Genomic DNA, 6,492 nt, shown 5'->3' on the forward strand with positions numbered 1-6,492 from the left:
CCGTTAGCCTGTAGGTTTCCCGCCCCTCCTCCTTTCCTAGTAAACAACAACAATCTCCTGAGCTTCTTAACTTCCCAGCGGGCTTGTCTGGGAGTAGTGCTGAAGCCTTGGATCTGAAGGAGCCAGGCATCTCCCACCTCTTGAAGGAGTCTAGGGACCAGAGTTCCTCCTTTGGGGCCTGGGCTGGGAAGCAGATAAAAATTTCCACGTGGGCCTGGATTGATGGCCCAGCAGTTAAGATCATTGGCTGCTCTTGCAGAGGACCTGGCTTCAATTCCCAGCACCCACAGGTCAGCTAACAGCCGTCTGTAATTCCAGTTCCAGGGGAATCTGACACCCTCTTCTGACCTTCCCAGGCATTGCACGACATGGGCACATTTACACACATGCAAACAATATACTTCTATACTTCTACACATAATAAAAGAAATTTTTTTTTTTTAATTTTCACACACTTAGCCTCCACTTGGGGACTAGCACAGGGGTCAGGGAGTCCCTGGAGGTGGGAAACAGTGGTTTTTCTTCCATTCTTGCAGGTAGCTATGATAGCTCCTGGTCCTCCAACACTCCCTCCTACATTCCCACATCACAAAGCTGTTGTAATGGTCTTCCCCCTCTGGACTTTTCCCTAGGTTGCACCTTTAGTGTCTTGCATGTGCTTTTCAGAGAGCAGGTGACCTGTGGGAGGACAGAGGCCTCTCTAGGTTCAGTCTGGGGAGGGCTGGGTTATTGTCCTGCTGAGGTCTCCCAGGGAACCAGGCTGGAGGCCCCAGAGTAGCCTGTCTTCTCTCCCTTTGGTGCTTTGACTCTGAGGCCTGGTGTTTACTGTGGCTTAGGATTCTGTGTGCAGTGTGTGGAGGGTCAGGGTTGTGTGTTTTGTGGGGAGGGGGTCAAGGCTGAGTACATTGAGAAGGGGGATTAATTGCTTGTGTATATTGGGTAAGAGGGTTCTAGAATTGAGTGTGTTTGGGGAGAATCAAATCCAAAGTTGGAGGGGTTTGTCAGCTTGTGGGCTGGAGTTCAATGGATTTAGAGCAGAGGTGTCCTGGTTTAAAGGTTTAAGGGGGTGTGACCTTCAGATTGTGTTTAGGAAGAGCAGGTCTCTAATGTCTCCTCTTGGCCACAGGGAGAAGTAGCCAATCTTTTTTTCTTATGCACTTGGAAATTCCATGGACTTCAAGGTAAAAAGTTGGATAGCTGTGTCACTTAATATGTGCTTATCTTTGGAGCATGTAAAACAGGGCCATTACTAGAACCTGCCTAAAAGGATCCAGTTATGCAAGATCACTAGGGTACTCACTTGGTGGATGTGTGCCTGGCATGTGACTCTGTGGACTTGGGAGGCTGCTGAGTACCTACTGTGGGTCAGGGCTTTGTCTGTGTCTTATGAATCTTCATCTGGGCAGTCCAGGAGAGGCACCTTACTCCCATTTACAGAGAACACAGGATGCAAGGTTCAGGCACAGGCAGAACCATCCTAGCAGTCATAAAACATGCCTGTTTTCCACCATCCAGATAGGCAGCTTTGGGATGAAACCGTGGGGGCTACTCTGGAGAGCTGGGAGGTTTGAAGGGGGTTCAGTGCCATTGTTGAATTCTGTCTACACTGGCTTAGCCTTAGGATCAACCTCTAGGCTTCTCCCGACAGGGGGCGCAGGGACGGACACCCTCTCCAAGTCTCCTTTACTTGTTTTGGATCCTGAAACTACAGGGAGAGAGATAAGAGGCCTAGGCCAGATCTCCATCCTGTCCTGGAAGCTTTGGATACAATCTGTTCACACCCCCATCCCCCTTACTCTGCCCCCTGCAGCCCAGAAGCTTGTAGAATTCAGCAGGCTGCAGCCTCTTCCCATCCCCAGACAGACTCTGAAGGAACAGAGTGTAAAAAGCCACAGCTTTATTCATATTTTGTTGCAATTTGCGAGGTGGGGGCAGGAAAGTTGGAAACAATCAATAGAGGAGTTAGGACAGGAATCTAAAAGGTGGCTACAGATTTTCCTTCCACATGTTGGCAGGGTACTAGTCTAGATAGGGAAGTGCCCTCCTCCCTGTCTGGGGGAGCCTAGGCCCAGGGGAGCCTGGGCAGGAGGCCCAGAGGAGGGGTGTGTGTCTTTCTCCTCTTCCTCTGCTCTGCCGCTTCCTCCAGTTTTCAGGCTTAGGCATCCTCCCTTTCTGCTTCCCACTCTTTCCCTGGACAATAGGAAGGACAGCCTAGGGGGAGGGGGTGCAGCCTAGCCTTGCCTTTCCTGGGGTCCAAAATGCAGAGTCAGCCAAAAGATCTTCAGGCAGAGGTTTTCATTGAAAATGGGGCCCCTCGCCGTTTATCTGTCTTCCAGCTGGGGATAATGCACAGGCTCTCTCAGGGCAGGAGCCCTTCATGACTGGGGGAGGGGACACAGTTGAAGGAAGCCTGTCTTCCTCTTAGACCAGTTAGGGCCTCAGGCATTGTGTCCACCTCCTGCCAAGGGGTGTGTGCCTGTGGGGGCTGTGCCAGTGCAGCCCTTTGTATGTGTGTGTGTGTATGTGTGTGTGTGTGGTGGTGGTGGTGGTGGTGGTGGTGGTGGTGGTGGTAGTGGAGTGGTTAGCATCAGTAAAAAGAAGAAGTGGTATCCTTTTCCAAATGATGTTGAGATGGTGCCTTCCTACCCTCCATGGTCAGTGTGGACTGGAGGCCACCTTAGCTCTGGCTGCAGCAGTCCTCCAGGTCCTCCCATCCCCATCTGGACTTCTTAGTGGATCTAAGTGGATGAAAATATCAGCCAGCCTGAAGGCTATCTGCTACCACTCCCCTACCTACATGCACAGAAGTCTTTAAATATGGTTCTTCCCGCACAGCCTTGGGCAGGTCACTCAACCTCTCTGAATCTTTTTTGCTCTCCTGATCTGTGTCTGGCAGCCTGTGAGGCCACAGTGACCTGCTTGCTTCAAAAAGTACTTCGAGAGCAGCGAGAACAAGAGGAGGGGTGGAGCTCAGTATTGTCTTGGGGGATAGCTACCCTGTATTGAGAGCTGATGTTTCTCTGGCAAGGGTCTCGTGTTCTCCTGTTTGCTGTTCCTTCCAGATGAGATCTGGGCAGAGGAGGGGGCCCCGTGTGGTACATGTGTATGTGTGTATATGGGGGTGGGGATCAGCTAACATCTGCTGAGGTTAGCTAAGCACAAAACCCTGGAGGAGTTAGAGACCTGAGAAGACTGAGCAGGATGAGGCCCAGGCCTACAGGGAGCTGCCACCCTACAGGGAGCTCCTACAGGGAGCTTGACCTGTTTCACAACCTCCCTGCTGCCAGAGCAGACATCTCACCCTAGCTTTTCTGTCTAGCTCCGGAAATCCTGTCCATCATTCAAGGGACATTTTTTAAAGGAATATCTTGAATGCTGCCTCTTCCAGAAACCTTCACAGATGTTCCCCTTTCTCACCACACTCTTCTGTCTCCCTCCTTTGAATGTCTGTGGCTCCGTATTTTTGATTCTCTTACAACACTCATCTCTCTACTGTGAAGTTCTCTTCTGATCCTGAAGTGAGTTACTTGGGAAATCTTTGCCTGACTATAAGGGACAGAGTCTTGGGTTCCTTAGCATCTTGTAGCTGTAAGCACAGGGCCTAGCACATAATACTGGTGTCAGGAGTTATGTCACTGAGCAGAAAGATTTGGAGGGTATAGATATATCCTGATGTCCCTGAAAGCCTCATCCATGCCAAGACTTGCACACTCGCCCCAGACCCTGATACTCTATTTGTAGTCCTTTCCCTCCTTTGGAGCTCTAACATAGCCTTCTGTTCTATAGCAGGTAGAGTCTGTCTTGCTATCTCAGGAGCCTCACTGTTGTAGGAGCTGTATATCACAGATGGGTGTGGTGAAGTATGTCTGTAATCCCAGCATTCTGAAGGCTAAAGCAGGAGGATGGAGAGTTCAAGGCCAGCCTGGATTATATAGGAAGGCCTTGTATCACCCCCTCCCCACAATCTCTGAAATAATAAGCTAATAAGCTGCACATGAGATACCATCAATGCCAATTGAGTTGACCATTAAAATACCTTGTGAGGGCCAGCAAGATAGCTTAGCAGGTAAAGATACTTGCTATCAAGCCTGACAATCTCAAGAGTTTGATCTTGAGACCCACTTGGTGGAAGAAGAGAACTAACTCCTGAAAGTTGTCCTTGGACATCCACACAGGTGCTATGACATACACACATACAAAAAACAACTGTAATTAAGAAAAATACCTTGTTAGGACTGAAGAGAGAGATGGTTCAGCAGTTAAGAGCACTTAAGGCTTTTCCAGAGGACCTGGGTTCAGTTCCCAGCACCCACATGGCAACTAACAATGGTCTGTAACTCCAGGTCCAGGGGATCTGATGCCCTCTTCTGGCCTTCCTGGGTATTACATACATGTGGTGCACTTACATTCAGGCAAAACATTAATTTTTTTAAAAAAGAAAAATACTGCCAGGCGTGGTGGCACAGGCCTTTAATCCCAGCACTCAGGAGGCAGAGGCAGGTGGATCTTTGTGAGTTTGAGGCCAGCCTGGTCTACATACTGAGTTCCAGGAAAGACAGCTGGGGATACAAGGAGACCCTGTCTCAAAAATAAATAAATAAAAATAAAAGAAAAATGCCATGTGAGTCCACCATCCTCTGTCCATTACCACACCACTGACACTTAGGCTAAGCCACCCTTGTCTGCCTGGACTACTTTTGGTATGGTTCCCCCTCCCTCCCCCTGTATGTGTATGTGTCTGCCTCTCTTTCTGACAGGGTCTCATGTTTCCTAGGCTAGCCTCAAATTTGCTAAAATTAGCAAAGATGACCTTGAACTGTTGATTCTCCTGCCTCCACCTCCCCAGTCCAAGAATTACAGGTGTGCACCACCACACAGCGTTACCAACTCAGCTACATTCTCAGCTCATCTAGCTCTCTCTTTTCACTTTTTTGTTTTTTGGTCTTTTTGAGACAGGGTCTTCCTGTTGCCCCAGCTGAGCTGGCCTGGATGGAACTCACTATGTAGACCAGGCTAGCCTTGAACTCACACAGATCTGCCTGCCTCTGCCTCCCCAGTGCTGGGATTAAAGGCATGGGCAACCGTGCCTGGCTCTCTTCACTTTTTAAAATTTGAGACAAGGTTTCACTAAGTTACTGGGGCTATTCTGGAACTCACTTTGTAGCTCATGCTGGCCTTGTATCTGTGATCCTCCTGCCTGTCTCCTGCACAGGGTAATAGGCCCCTTGGAGTTGATGGGAGAAATTACAACATACCGGCTGAACCTGGCTTTGGGGCAGGGAGGTGGCTCATTGGTTAAAAAGCTTGCAAGCATGAGGACCTCTGTACTCTGCTGAGAGAGGAGAGAGAGAGGGGGATAGAGAGAGGGGGGGAGGGAGGGAGAGGGGAGAGGAGAGAGGAGAGAGGAGAGAGGAAAGAGAGAAAACCTGATTTCCAGAAGGTTATCTTTGGTTATCACATAAATTCTTATCCCTTCTTTCAAGAGGACAGGGTAATAGATTACCCATCTTCCTTAGATATCCTTTCTAGGGACCTACCTAACCTAGGCGTTTCTTCATTGAAATAGGCATCCTAGAGAGGAAGTGGTCAGCTGGAAGGCATCAGGCCCTCCTATTATCTCTCCTGAGCTGGCCCGCTGATCCTGGTTCCCGGGCTGGGAGACACCCTGGGCGGAGCTTTGATCTCCTGCAGGCACGCTAAGCGAGCGTGGGGAGGAGAGGTTCCCCCGCCCCCCAAGTTGTTCTAGCAGCATCGTGCTGCTGCAGATTCCGGATTCCGGTGGGTGAGCCGGCAGCCGGAGTCACACTTGATGTCTCAGACGGTGACACAATCTGAGTGTCTCATTCCAACAGAGCGCCCAAAGCTGCGCAATGTCATACCCGGGACACCCAGCACACCGCGTTCGTGGCTCTAACGCCGGGCCACCTTCACCTGGGCCCTGCGCCCACTGTCCGCGTGTTCCGAGTTGCTGGCTGGGTCAGGCCGGGCAAGGAGCCGGTGGGCGAGCCCCGCGGGCAGGCTGGTTGACCGGGTGATGTCACGGGCAGCGGTGGGTGGGTCACCCGGAGGTGAGGCGCCGCCAGGCGAGTTCAGCGAGAGTTCAGCCGCATTGCATTAGGCAAATGAGGCCGGGGCTGGGTGGCGATGTGTGTTTAGGACACCGGGACCACCCCACCTCCTCACTGGGTATCGCCGGCCCAGGATGGACCAGAGCATGGGGAGGCTGGGAGCTGAACTGGAAGGGGGAGGATGTCCGCCCCTCCTCGGTCCTGCTTCGGTGTGCACCCCTCTCTCCATACTCTGTCCGGCTCTGCGCTCGACGCCTTTCCCTCATCCTCCGCTGCTCTGCTCCCCCTCCGAAACTCCCCCCACTGACTGTCCACATGCTGCCTCTCGCTCTGGTCTCCCAGGGTCTGACCGGCTTCAACCAGCCCCGCAAGGAAAGGGTTAAGCCAGGGGCGGCGCCTGGCTGGGGCGGGGCGGAGGCGAGGG

General features: G+C 51.6%; 1 protein-coding gene across 3 annotated transcripts in view; it reads left to right on the top strand.

The window, feature by feature from the left end:
* Rara (retinoic acid receptor alpha) overlaps positions 1-6,492 on the top strand; it is a 45,594-nt gene that overhangs the window by 25,104 nt on the left and 13,998 nt on the right. The window lies entirely within an intron of this gene.

Source organism: Nannospalax galili, unplaced genomic scaffold (assembly GCF_000622305.1).
Source record: "Nannospalax galili isolate Female #2095 unplaced genomic scaffold, S.galili_v1.0 scaffold1274, whole genome shotgun sequence".
Taxonomy (NCBI): Eukaryota; Metazoa; Chordata; class Mammalia; order Rodentia; family Spalacidae; genus Nannospalax; species Nannospalax galili.